At 41.8% G+C, this 14,683-nt stretch overlaps 1 protein-coding gene and 1 pseudogene across 3 annotated transcripts in view; one reads left to right on the top strand and one right to left on the bottom strand.

Moving 5' to 3' along the window:
• PDK1 (pyruvate dehydrogenase kinase 1) overlaps positions 1-14,683 on the top strand; it is a 116,548-nt gene that overhangs the window by 84,795 nt on the left and 17,070 nt on the right. The gene's annotated exons all lie outside the window — the stretch shown is intronic.
• On the bottom strand, positions 409-2,235 carry LOC105724032 (pre-mRNA-splicing factor RBM22-like; annotated as a pseudogene).

The raw sequence follows: 14,683 nt of genomic DNA on the forward strand, positions 1-14,683 counted from the left end.
TTTCTTTTTCATTTTTTGGACTGTAGAGACATAAAATGGTCAGATTCCTTTAGGAATAAATGAGGAAAAGGAAAGAAAAAATCAGAACTGTGCTGGTGCTGGTTTCTACTCATCTTTCTGAGGGTGTGACTAGAAAAGTGTCACACTTAGGCCACTATAATGATTAGTACTAGTAATCTTTTTTTTCAGATGATAAAAAGGAAAACACCCAATGGACATAAAAATGGTCAAAGGTTTTTTTTACCGCAGGTCAATTTTTCCCCCACCCAAAAAATATACAAAATGAACATATAATTGGGGTGGTAACTCCACTGGACATTCCAATTCACTCATCTGCTTGTCCCCAACATGGGTAAGGGGAACAGGTGTTAGGTTTTATTAATCATGTTATAGCAGTAACCAGATGTTAATGGCAGCTTATTTGCGGTACATTGATCCTCTGAACGTGTGTCGGAAAGCATGGCTGTCAGTCTCTGACTGCCCACATCTGAGCACATTCAGCTACCATGGAAATTACAAGGGAAGGAAAAATACATTTATTCCAAGATGTACTGGGATTTTTAAGTGCCCTTTCTTCCACAGAGCCCCAGAGTGGTGACAAGGTGCTAGGGACTGCTGTGTTTTCCAGCATGAGCTCCCATCCGCTGAGGATCCTGAGAAGGATAGTGGATTGGTCCTGGAGCCCTCATGAAAGGAGGGGGTGGTCCCATTGGGTGGAACATGTGTGACCCAAAACCTGGTGGTGAGGGTGGGGCGATACCAGGGGGTGGTGGCAGGGCAATGTTCACCACAGCTGGAGGACCACTTGGGGGCAAGTTGAAGTAGTTGGCAGAGGCTTCTTCTTCTGCCGCAGGAGGAGGAGGAAGAGCTCCTGGCAATCCTGGAACGGTTCCAGTTTGATCCCAGAGTCTGTGGTTCCATCTTTCTCTTTTTCTTTCCCTCTGGCTGCTTGGGATCTTCCCCATTTCACATTCAGTCTGCGGCCATTTACAATCAATTTATTAAAGGACTTCTCGGCAACCACTTCTGCAGCCTGCCTCGTGGCAAACTGGATGAAAGCACACTGCTGTCTTTGCACAACAGTGATCGTCCGGATCTCTCCGAAATGGTAGAAATGATTTCTTTTTTTTTTTTTTTTTTTTTTTTTGAGACGGAGTTTCGCTCTTGATACCCAGGCTGGAGTGCAATGGCGCGATCTCGGCTCACCGCAACCTCCGCCTCCTGGGTTCAGGCAATTCTCCTGCCTCAGCCTCCTGAGTAGCTGGGATTACAGGCACGCGCCACCGTGCCCAGCTAATTTTTTTTGTATTAGTAGAGACGGGGTTTCACCATGTTGACCAGGATGGTCTCGATCTCTTGACCTCGTGATCCACCCGCCTCGGCCTCCCAAAGTGCTGGGATTACAGGCTTGAGGAAATGATTTCTTAAATCTGTCTCAGTAATAGTATCACCCAGACCACCAACATATAGTGTGGTGATAGTTTTATCCTCTGGTGGGTCCAGCCGAGGCATTGTTGAAGCCCGCTTTAGAAGCTTGTCAGCTACAGGATCATTGATTCCATAGTATCGATCTTTAATATTCTGATCAGCCAGGGGGTCATCTGGATCTGTAGGCTTCTCATGTCTGTATGGACATTCCTCTCCTCTCTTACACTCCCCTTTAACCCAGAAGGAGCAAATGTGGGGTCGATTCCTTTTGTAGTAGGGTGTGGTCCAGGCCAGTTTGAGCAGCATGTCACTGGTAGATGTGGCTTTCCCCAGCATGCCAACTGGCCATGTTCCATCAGAGTTAGAAATCTCTCTCTCCACATTCTGTGTATAGTACTCTTTGTTGACGTCTGACTTTGGCATGTCATCTTTAAAAGACAATCCTGCATCACGAACCTGGATGGGCAGGCCATACTCTAGGTCTAAGAGGTAGGTCTGACAGACATTCTTCAATTTATTGCAGGTCTGGCACACTTCAGTCTTCTTGAAACGCATACGAACTCCAGGGCACCAGCGAAACACTGTGAATGGCCTGGCACAGATTTTGCATTCCTTCCCATACTTTTCTTTGATCATTCAGATATATAGGTTTTCTCCAAGACATGTCCGGCATAGAATGGGGAAGTCCGCATCTTCCCAGTTCTGCCTGTTGTAGGTGTTGGAACCCAAAGAGGTCGCCATCTTGAGAGTGTCCGGAGGCAGCAGTAGCTTCTGAGTTGGGAGACAGGACCGCCACAATCCCGTCAAGCCCTAAGGCTGGCGCCGGGCCGATCGTCTGAATAGTTCTTAGTTGTAAAATATATCGCTAATATTGTGGGGGTGGTGGGTTTTTGTTTGTGCATTTTTATTTGTTTGTCTGTACTCTTTATATACATTGAAACGCTCCACGTGAAGAAAAAAAGCACTGAATCCCTTTTCCTCCCAGCAGCTATTGGTTTTTAGAGTAAAGAAGTGACTTTGGCTTGTAACAATGTTAATTTCCAGTTTTTGCTAGTTGTCCTATGGTTAGATGGTAAGATGTTAACTTTAAGGTAAGTTCAGTGAAAGACATATATTGGTAACTCTCTCTACTTAGTTTTGCATCTTTTCTGTAAGTTTAAGATTATTTCAAAACAGAAAAATTTTAAATGTCAGTGTGCTCTGCCTTGTGGAAAACCCAGTTGCCTAAGCAACTCTACCGCCTCCCTACCTGGCTATGGGTAAGCCATAAGGATCGTTTTACCTGGGAGGTTACCTGATAGCAGGCAGAGAAGGCAATACAAATGTGGAAGCCTTTGAGCGGCAGGGGATTGGGATTTTGCCAGCTGTACTCAGTACTGCCTTGTCACCCCCTTTCCCCAAGCCACTATCCCAAAGATGGACAAAAACAAGCATGGGAGTCCTCAAAGACTCCACCCTCAGAATATACTGGATTTTGGATAATAAGGGGAACTTTTGTAGCTCCTGACCCATCTTTTGGAGCTCCCCCGCCATCCAGCCTGCAGCCCTGCCCGCCTGGTGGCTGGAGTCAGCAGGCTTCCGCAGCCTAGCAAAGCCCTTCTCCCATTTTGTGATCTGGATGAGGCCCATGGGCTCTGCTTTAAGGTGGTCATCTGTCCCAAGGATCAGCTTCATTTTATTGAATACAAACTCCTTAGGCAGCAGTGTTGACATTGCCCAGTGTTGATCAAATGGTGGTTTTTAGTCACATATTCATCATTCCAGGTCTCGCTGATTTACTTCCAATGGTCTCTTTTAGGAACCTTTTGCTAGTCTCACTGATAGAAAGAGCTCATTCCACTCCTTTGGTTATTTCACATTTGCATGGCAAGGCTTACATTTTATTTAAATTTCTTTTCATGTAAGAAGGTGAAACAGTGCTCAACCACATTTTCTAAGCTCTTGAATCATTTCTTGGTCATTCTGGAAGCAGGATGGTGATGAAACGGGAGAGTTCCTTGAATGCCTTCACCTGGCATGTGACAGGGGTGTGGCTTGTCTGTTTGGTCACCATCACTGCTCAAACCCCTTATGGGACGGGGAGCAGGCAGCTGGACGAGTGCAGGAGCCCAAGTGGGTGTGTATTACAGTGGGCCCTTTTAGCCTTGCTGTCCACAGATGGCTTGAGTGTTAACCAGCTTACTACAAGGGCAGAGGGCCAGTGTGACAGCTTTCTGTATTCCTAACTCTTGTCCAGTGTTCTGGAAGAATCAGGTCACACATGGACTTGAAGGATGAATGCAGGAGTTTTATTATGGTAAAGGTGGCTCTCAGTGGAATGGATGGGGAACTGCAAGTGGGGATGGAGTGGAAAGATGATCTTAACCTGGAGTTTGGCCATCTAGCAACTGAACTCTCCCACCACCCCCAGCTGAACTCCTCTCAGCATTCAGGGGCTCCTTGTCTTCTCTCTTTCTCTGCCATGTTGTTCTGCTGTTCATGTGCCTGTCTCCTCATCTGCTCATCTGCTCCTGGAGCTTGGGGTTCAGGGTTTATATGGGTACAGGATAGGGGAGTGTGGTAGCAAGCCAAAAAGCCACTTTTTGGGTATGAAAACGGAAATGCCTATTCCCACTTAGGGCTGCAGGTCTCCAGGCTTAAGGGTGGGGCTTTGGCTGGTGAACCACCCTCTTCTACCCAGTGTTTCCCTGTCTCTTTTCCATATTAGTGGGAACTAGCAGAAGCTGCAAAGATAGATCCAATTGGGTTTGGTTTCTGGTGTTGACGTTTATTAATAATCTGACCTTGCACAAATCTCTTTAGGCTTTAGAATCTCAATGTCCCTGACTACAAAAAGACATGAATAATACATGTAGTCTTGGATTACATGAAATAGTGTCTCTGTACATTAGAAAACAAATCTGTCATTTATCAGGTCTAATAAAAATGATCTGAAACTTGCCCAGCCTTAGTGAAGAAGGGAATGTACAAGTAAAAGGAGTCTTGCACAGAGTGGAAGCTGCCTCTAGACCCACACATACTTTCTCTGGCCAGGACTGGCCTTTCTTTGGACTGAAAAGGAAAGGAACTAAACCAAGAGCCAGGTCTCATTAAGACTAAATTTAATTATGCCCTGTTTTAGACATCAGATGATCAACTTCCTTTTGTTGGTAACTTGTTTTTACTAAGACTGTCTTTAAATTTCTGTTGGGTAACCTTTAACCTTAGCTGGAGAGAATTGCTGGAAGTTATCAATTACATTTTTGGTAAGAAATGCAGTAGAGTGCATAAGGTTTTTGTCTGAACCTCTGTGGGGGTGGTGGGTTTTTGTTTGCACATTTTTATTTGTTTGTCTGTACTCTTTACATACATTGAAAAGCTCCACGTGAAGAAAAAAAGCACTGAATCCATTTTCCTCCCAGCAGCTATTGGTTTTTAGAGTAAAGAAGTGACTTTGGCTTGTTTTTGACTCAAATCTAGCATGAAGCTTGGGTTCTTTGGATACACAAACACTTTAAACATGATACATATTCAATAGAGATGAGTTATCTTTCCCTGGATGTTTATAGTTTGTCCTCCGTAAACATCACCGTATTTGTATTTGAAGCTTTATCTGCACTAAATTTACCTCAGATTGTTTCGATTTTTCTTTCTTTAAGATCTAGCATTATCCTCAAGTACAGCTAGCTTTTAGAACAGTGGTTTCAGAATCCCTTAAGTATTTTTTACACTAAAATGATTTACTGAACCTCCATATGATAGTGGCAGAATCCCCTTTTGAAAATACCTAGCAATAAGCTACAGTACATTCAACATTGTTTTTAGCTGTAAACCCTTGCTATCGTATTGGAGCCTGATTGATGTGGTGGTGAGGTGTGGGATGGGGATGCATTCTACCGTCCTATGATTAAGTCTCAGCCTGTGGTGAGCCTGTGCCCCTGGGCTGTGACCTTTACAAGTGCTTCTCAGTTCTCCCCCATGCTCCTCCCTTAGAGGAGTCTAGAAGATTGAAGTTGAGTATTTTTCTTCCCCAGGTTGATTAGCTCTGCCGAAACCCAATAAGGTTATGCCCTGGTAAAATAGTTTCCCTTAAGGCAAGCTTTTGTTAAAGAGAACAAAGCATCTTGTATATTGCAAAATAGTTCCCCCATGGAGCTGTATGTGATAGGTCATGCCTGTAATCCCAGCACTTCAGGAGGCTGAGGCAGGAGGATCACTTCTTGAGGCCAGGAGTTCAAGACCAACCTTATTGGGCAACATAGCAAAATCTTGTCTCTACCAAAAATACAAAAATAGTCTCATAACCTGGCCTCAAAATAATTAAATAAAAATTAAAAAAAATAGCTCTCCACCCACACATGAAGGGAAGTTTTTCTCTGATCTTCACCTGAGAGTTTGGTGAGACTCTTGGACATAAGACTCAAGAAGGGTAGCAGCCCTCCTAAGACTGGGTCCCCCAGAATTTTTAACTCCCAAGCTCATCCACACTGAGGCTCCAGCAATTTGTCAATTACAATTTGTGTTCCTACTGATGTTGCCTCCAGTGCTGGCCTTTTATTCCTGGGCTTCTATTCTTAGTAAGTTGTGATTCTCTACATCCTTCTGTCTTTCTTATGTTCTGGGAGGTGGTTTGTCCTGTGACCTCAATTCTCTGATGGATCTAAGAAGAATTGTTTTGTTATTTATTTTTATTATTTATTATTATTGTTAAACAGAGATGGGGGTCTCACTATGTTGCCTAGGCTGGTCTTAAACTCCTGGGCTCAAGTGACCTCCATACCTTAGCCTCTTAAAGTGCTGGAATTACAGGCATGAGCCACTGTGCCTGACCAGAAGAATCATTGATTTTTGGTTTGTTCAGCTTGTTTCTTGTTGTGAGGATGAGAACGATGACTTCCAAGCTCTTTTCAGATTGAACTGGAAACCAGAAGTGTCTCGATACTGCTTTTAAATGAATTTGGATGGTAATACTTACAGGAGCATCTGCTTTTATATATGTATATATATATTTTGCTTATATTTTTTAACTTGCGGTTTTCATATGTGCAGGTTGTATTATTTAATATTAATCAACTTACAGATAAAATCTGATACACTTATGGAGTCATAGATTTCTTACAATTACTGAAGGCATTAAGAACATGATACTCCAAAATATCTTGCTCTGGCATATTAACTATTTTGAGTTAAAGGCACTTGAACAATAGCAGGTGCAAGAAGATCACTCTGACCTTTCTTCAGTTTCTTAAAAACAGGAGTTGAAATTCCTATGTGAAAGATGTCCTCCCTATGCCAGAAGGAAAACATTATTCTTTCCTTTTTTTTTTCTTTTTTTTTTGAGATGGAGTCTTGCTCTGTTACCCGGGCTGGAGTACAGTGGCATGATCTCGGCTCACTGCAACCTCCACCTCCTGGATTCTCCTGCCTCAGCCTCCTGAGTAGCTGGGATTACAGGCACATGCCACTACACTGGGCTAATTTTTGTATTTTCAGTAGAGACAAGGTTGGGTCAGGCTGGTCTCGAACTCCTGACCATGTGATCCACCCACATCAGCTTCCCAAAGTGCTGAGATTACAGGCATGAGTCACTGTGCCTGGCTAGCATTATTATCTTCAAGGATAAGAAGTTGAGGCTGAAGGAAATCTGTACAAACAGTCTTAGCCCATGCTGAGTTGCTATAAAGGAATGCCTGAGGCTGGGTAATTTATAAAGAAACAGGTTTATTTGGCTCTTGATTCTGCAGACTGTACAAGAAGCGTGATGCCAGCATCTCCTTCTGGTGAGGGCCTCAGGCTGCTTCCACTCATGGTGGAAGGTGAAGAGGAGCTGGTGTATGCAGAGATCACATGGCGAGAGAGGAAGCAAGAGAGAAGGGGAAAGTGCCCCACTCCTTCTAACAGCCAGTTCTTGTGGATACTAATCCAGTAGAACTGACTCTCACTACCCTACCACCTCCCAGGGACAGCATTAATCTATTTATGAGAGACCCACCCTGTGACCAGAATACCTCCCATTAGGCTCCACCTCCAACACTGGGGACCAAATTTCAACATGAGATTTGGTGAAAACAAACAAACCATATCCAAACTATAGCACAAATCTAATTTCACTAACCCTTATCTTCCTGGCCATTTCACCCGAATAACTACCCTGGCCCAAGCCCCTTTGCTTTCTCACATTTTCATAATGTATTACTCTTCTTTCAATTTAAGTGTTCAACCCTAACTACATCTTTGGGTCTTCATTTTCTTATGAGGCCTCCTGTGCCACATAAAACGTGGATTAAATACATGTGTATGCTTTTCTCCTGCTGATCTGTCTTATGTCAATTTAATTCTCAGCACCCACAACCAAAAACATCTCTAAGAGTGTAGAGGTAGAATTTTGCCTCCCCTGCATTACCCCACTTGCTAGGGGAACCACTGTTTTAAAGTACACAAAAAGCTCGTAATTTCGAATCAATTGCCAGGAAAGTATCCAATCAGTAAATTCTGAAAAGAGATGACCTCAACATGAATGCAATTCTATTAGTTTCAAATAGGGCCAAATATCAATAGATATATTTAAAGTAGAGTACTTTATATTTATATTTAAAGTAGAGTACTTTAACAGGCTCTTGTGACTCCAAATATCTCCCTCTCCAAGCCCTGCCTGGCTCTCTAAAATAGCTACGTATTTTGGAGTAAGTTATTGAAGGCTTTTTGTTAAGGAGCACCTCCTTTTATGGGAAGGGAGCACTTTCAAGCCATACACACGTTGGCTGGATTTGACCAGCCAAATCATTAGATCTGGTGAATCTAATGATCTATGTTGCCATCTAGCAGGAACGTGAGGGAATTAGATACAGAGGGTGTTCTGATGCCACATGGGGGTTCTGCTAATTGAGGATCCTGGTAACCAGCTTAGGCAACCAGAGAAAATAGTGGAAGCTGGTGGGCGAGGGCAGGAGAGGGACTCACCGCAGGCCCAGGGTTCCATGAATCAGAGATTCCAGGATTGCTGAGTAGTGCTTTAACAGATTAAAAGGGATGGCTTGTAATTAACTTGTCAATGTACCAATCTAAGTAAAATTGCTTTGTCTTATATTGCTCTTCTCTGAATGGTAATTGTGACCTCCTTAATCATATTGTTCTTTTAATAGGCTAATATCTCCCTCAAAATTTTATTTACACTGCTCCTATGTGATTGCCTCAAGGACTCTTCTGTTTGGTGGGGGCAGCCTGGTCGAAGCAGGCACTCAGCTTCAGATCTGTGGACACTTTAGGTTTCCTCTGGATTCCTGCTCCAGCCTGTCTTTGTCCAGGCACTTTGTTCAGTTCTCCTTTCTTGCATTCCCTATAGGTGCAGGGTCTCAGGCCTGCTGCTCTAAACAAGCCCAAGTCAGAGTCACAGCTCTGGACTCACTTGTCTGGCAAGGGAGGAAAGACAGGAATAAATATTCTTTGCTTTCATGAGCTCTGTAGTTGATAGTGATATAAATAAGCTTGATAATGGTGTACAAGGAAAGACAAAAATGAGATTCATACTGACGGTGGGGGCTGGTATGGTTATGATGACGATGTGCCCCTCAAGATGGAGAAACTACAATGTGAGGAAGTGAAATTGACATTTCATCAAGAACGTTCCTCCATTCTAATCAGCAGCTAGGGTTGGGCCTTATGGTTTTCAGTTTAATGCAGCTGTGCTTAAAGTAGGCTCTACCCTCCCCCAGTAGACCTCCAGGCAGAGGGGTGCAGAAGCTGGCTTGTGAGAGCTGACTGTTACAGTTCAGGAATTTTGCAATCTTGTGGTCAAACACAGCCATTATTGAAGCTTAAATTATATCCCATTATTGAATAGATTATATAAAAATTATATATTGAAAACAAAGGTAATAAATACTCAAAAGCCATCAATTCCTAATTATCTTACTACACTTTGCTGCTGCTCTTGAGGTTATTTTGTGTCTGTCTGGGGGAAATACCACATAATCATGTACTGCTGCATGTCTCTCCCAACTCCACATTCAGTGACATCAGCCATGAAATCAGCTTTGGTTGGAGTTTTTACACCATGGAATTACAAATATTGAAAGCCAGGGCTTGATTTATTAGTTTTTTGATTGTGTAGACTTAAGAAATTGTTGAACCATGGAACACTATATAGCCATAAAAAGAATGAAATTATGTCCTTTGCAGCAACATGGATGCAGCTGGAGTCCATTATCTTAAGCAAATTAATGCAAGAACAGAAAACGAATACCACATGTTCTTACTTGTAAATGGGAGCTAGACATTAGTTACACATGGACATAAAGATGAGAACAATAAACACTGGGTACTACAAAAAGGGAGAGAGAGGGAGGGGGGCGAGGGTTGAAAAACTACCTGTTGGGTACTATATTCACCACCTGGGTGACAGGATCATTCGTATCCCAAACCTCAGCATCAGGCAACATGCCCGTGTAACAAACCTGCATGTGTGCCCTCTGAATCTAAAATAAAAGTTGAAATTATTTTTTAAAAGTGTGTTGAAGGCTGGGCGTGGTGCTTCATGCCTATAATCCCAGCACTTTGGGAGGCCAAGGCAGGTGGATCACGAGGTCAAGAGATAGAGACCATCCATCCTGGCCAACATGGTGAAACCTCGTCTCTACTAAAAATACAAAAATCAGCTGGGCATGGTGGCGTGTGCCTGTAGTCCCAGCTACTTGGGAGGCTGAGGCAGGAGAATTGCTTGAGCCCAGGAGGCAGAGGTTGCAGTGAGCCCAGATTACACCTGGCTAATTTTGTATTTTTAGTAGAGACAGGGTTTCTCTATGTTGGTCAGGCTGGTCTCGAACTCCCGACCTAATCTGCTGAGCTGGTGGCCACCTTAATAAAATCCTCCTGTTTCACCTATTGATCTCTCCGGTCTCCTGAATATTCTGCAACACTTGCAGTGCCTAAGAACAAGCATTCTGTCTCTAACATAGGCACCTGTGACCAGGTAGCACAATTTGGTCAAAGAGACATAAGCAGAAATCTATGGGGTAGGGTTTGTGGAAAAGTCTGAGTTTCTATGGAAGTGGTCAGACTCAGCTGGCAATGCCCTTTGCCCTTTTCCTTCCCTTGTTTTTCTTCCTGGGTCACTCAGACAGAACACCTGGAGAGGCAGTAGTTATCTTGTGGCCGTAAGGATGAAAGCCAAAAGCTAAGTATGATAGAAGAGAAAAATAGTAGGAGCCTGAGTATTTGAGGAGCTGGGTCAGCTCTGGATTTCCTCTTCCCAGATTTCTGGTAATATAAGAAATATAAACCTCTTTCTAAAAAGGCCCGACATTTTAGGTCTCTGTTCAGAGCTGTATATATGATCAATACTTTGATTTATTGAGGCAATTCTTCCTTTGCATTGCAAAGATTGTAATTTCCATAGCTCACCTTGTCTAGGGTCCCACAAAGCGACTGCACATGCTATTCCTTATGTCTCAGTTATATGTTAAGAGGCTCAAGGTGTACATCAGTAGAGGGGCACAGAGAAGGTGACAGACATTCCTGTCAGGGTCACCACCTGTGGGGGTCTGTCCTGCAGACCCTGCCTCAGTGACAGATGAATAAATTACACTAACAAACAGATATTATACTTTGCCAGTTCGGCTGAGGATCCATAGCCACTTCTTACAGACTCCCTGGAGAGTGCTGTAAACAGTTGCAACTGCCAGCCCTCCCCATCCATTGAGACTTGCATTTATTTAGTAAAGTTTGATTGACAAAGGCTTGAGTTAACACCACTAGAGGTTGATTAAAGGGACTATCCCTAGTTGTCTGGTACCTGGCCCAGGGGTGATTAGGAATTAGTGATATTATCCACTAATGGTGATCCCCAAAGTAAACACCATTAGTAGATAATATCCCTGTTCAACCTCCCCCACCCCAGAGGGCTATCCAGCTCAAAGGTTAGTTTTAAGACCACATGAGTAAACAAGTTAGTTAGGTAAACTCCCCCACATATCCCAGCTGTTTGCTTTACTTATTAACAAATGCAAAGGGGATTTAGGCTGCCTTCAGCTGAAACTTCTACTGAAACTATGAAGAAACCCTTAGGCCTTCCAAAAGGGTTTGAGACTATATTCTGTAACTTTCTCTACTATTTTTCCCTTAATATTTTTGCCCACCCTGAGTGAATTCCTACACATTCCTGTAGGTATCGTTCTTCAGTAGTCTATACATACACAGAAAGTTTTGTTATGAAGAAAGAAATTTTAATTTTTAAATTTTTTTATTTGTATAAATGTAAGGGGTGCAGTTTTGTTACATGGATATATTATGTAGTAGTGAAGTGTAACCATCATCCAAATAATGTACATTGTAACCGTTAGGTAATCTCTTACCTTTCACCTCTCACTCTTCCAAGTGAACTAGAAAAAGGAAGACATTTTTAATACATAGTCCTAGAAAACAGAAGCAGGGCCTCTAGGGAAGCACCGGGATGGTCAGAAAGCAGAGGGAATGAGATGGAAATGTGGGAAAGAGCCTTTATTGTGGTTGTCTCCAGAAGGAACAGGCAAGACAGAGTAAGCAGGTTTAGAATTAACTATTTTGAATAATTTCAGCAAGGTCAGGGGCAACGGGGCTGTCCCTAGTTGTCTGGTACCTGGCCCAGGGATGATTAGGAAAGGGATACAGTGTCACAGAGGATAAGAACCACATAAAGAAGGTGGTTAGAAATGTAGGCTCTGAATTGGTTGGTTTGCATATGAAAGGTGCAAACATTTGCTATCTCTGGAAATTAGCTAACCCTGGGAAGGACAAATCCTCTAGGTCAGCAAGTCCCTGGGTGTGAAAGCTTCAAATTCAAAAACTAGAAAAACATAGTTTTTACAAATATTACTGCAATGACCCTGGTTTCCTGTAAAGACCACCTGATATTCTTGTTAGATATAAGCTAATTCCTAAGGTAATTCTGTATTCTCTAGTGCTCTCTAGTAAGTACACATACTACAGTTTACATCACCATCAGATACTAATGCAGCTTCTGATTTGGGCTCTCTGATAGGTGGGTCCTCAATAAATAAAGCTTAATTAATGCTATAGAACCTTTCAATAAGAAACCAGACGCCACCAGTGACAGCACAGTTCATCAGTGGCAAAACTGGGAATTGATCTTAGGCTTCTTCCTTCCGAATACATTGTTATCCAGTAAGATTATGCTTTGCCAGAGCAAAAGTCTATGCAGCTGCTCTTGAGAAAGTCTCAGTAATAAATGTTAGGTAATAATTGTCTCACTTCTGGTTTAAAATCAGGAGTCTATTTAAAGGACTGACTCTAAGAAATTTGAGAGAAGCTCCAGAAAGAGTTTTCTCCACTTCTGTTTTCTGGACTTGCAATGTCTTATTGAATTCCTTCCCAAAGATGAATCATAGAAAGCCTGATTGAATCCAGAAATCTGTTAGTCTTAGAGGTGTCAGTAATAGCTTCAAACCAGAAACAATTAGGAAAATCCCAACACCCTGAGCTGATGGTTTCTGTTTTTTGTTTGTTTGTTTTTGGCAATGAAACAAAGTTTAAGAGACCCAAAGAAACCTTCAAGGTCATATCTTTATTAGTTCCCAGATGAGCCCCTTGTATCTCTACTTCATAGAACAAAAAAACCCCAGTAATGATCTGTCAGTCATAAATCTTGTGATTCGGTTCATGATTATTATTTTTCTCCAACTAACCTGTATATGCCATTTATTATTTAATTTTGAATTCAAGTGGCCTACTCTTGCTGCACAGCTATGGATAGGGGCCTGGGTATGTGTCTAAAATGTTACTTTAGTGATTGTTTGAATTTCTCATCTACTTTGACCTCATAGGAAATTATGGCCTCTTTGGATGGGTGCTCTACAGCTGCCACCAATTGTCAACCAGCCTTGATAAAGACTGTTTTATTGATTGGCCACCAGTCAGGCTAATGTCATTTGTATTTCCAGCAGAAGGAAGAAATATCATTTTATTTTATATATACATATACACATATGTGTGTGTGTGTGTGTGTGTGTGTGTGTATGTGTGTAGAGAGAGAGAGAGACAGAGAGAGAGATGGAGTGAGATCATACAATATTTGTCTCTCTGTGCCTGGCTTACTTCACTTAACATAATGTCCCCTAGCTTCATCCATCCTGCTTCGAATGACAGAATTTCCTGATTTTTAAAAGCTGAATAGTATTCCATCGTGTATATGTCACATTTACAAAATCTGCACATCCATTGTTGGATGCTTTGGTTGTCTCCATGTCTTAGCTATTGTAAAAAATGCTGCTGCAATAAACATGGGAGTGCAGACCTCTCTTTGGCATCCTGATTTCTATTCCTTTGGGTATATACCCACTAGTGGAATTGTTCGATCATATGGTGGTTTTATATTTCGTTTTTTGAGGTACATCCATATTGTTGTCCAAAATGGCTGTACTAATTTATAATACCAGTGTATCAGAGTTTCCTTCTCTCCACATCCTCACCAACACTTGCTTTCTTTCTCGTTTCAGTAATAGCAAATTTAATAGGTATGAAATGATATCTGATTATGTGTTAATTAGCATTTCTCTGATGATTAGAGAAGTTGAGCATTTTAAAATTTATCTGTTGGCCATTTGCACGTCTTCTTTTGAGAGATATCTGTTTAAGTCTCTTGCCCATTTTTAAATTGGGGTCTTTGCTTTCTTGTTTTTGAGTAGTTTGAGTCCCTTGTATATTTTGGATATTAACGCCTTGTCTGATGTATAATTTGCAAATATTTTCTCCATCTGTGGGTTGCCTCTTTGCTCTATTGTTTCTTTTGTTGTGAAGAAGCTTTTTAGTTTCATGCAATCCCATTTGTTGAGTTTTTCATTTGTTTTCATTGCCAAGGCTTAGATTTTTTTTAAAAAAAAAATTTATTTAGAGACAGGATCTTGCTCTCTCACCCAGGCTAGAATGCAGAGGCTAAATCAGAGCTCACAGTAGCCTTAAACTCTGGGGCTCAAGTGATTCTCCCACGTTAGCAGCTGGAACTACAGGCTCATGCCACTGAGCCCAGCCAAAAATTGCTTAAATTTGTAAATTTTACACAGATTTTAAAGAAAAATAACCATGATCTAAAATTTTCATATTTTAGGATCTCCAGCGTTTCTCAAAGGAACATTTCTATCATTTGAACTACCTGCAAAAAATTGACAATTATAATTTAATTTATGCAATCTAATATATTATACTTGAACTTTCAGTTGAGTGAAAAATGTTAAGTTTACTATCAATATTTACACATGGAAATTTAGTTTGCTAAATTTATGAAATT

This window comes from Aotus nancymaae, unplaced genomic scaffold, assembly GCF_030222135.1.
Source record: "Aotus nancymaae isolate 86718 unplaced genomic scaffold, 86718_ANA_hifiasm-v0.15.2.pri h1tg000008l, whole genome shotgun sequence".
In the NCBI taxonomy this organism is placed as follows: Eukaryota; Metazoa; Chordata; class Mammalia; order Primates; family Aotidae; genus Aotus; species Aotus nancymaae.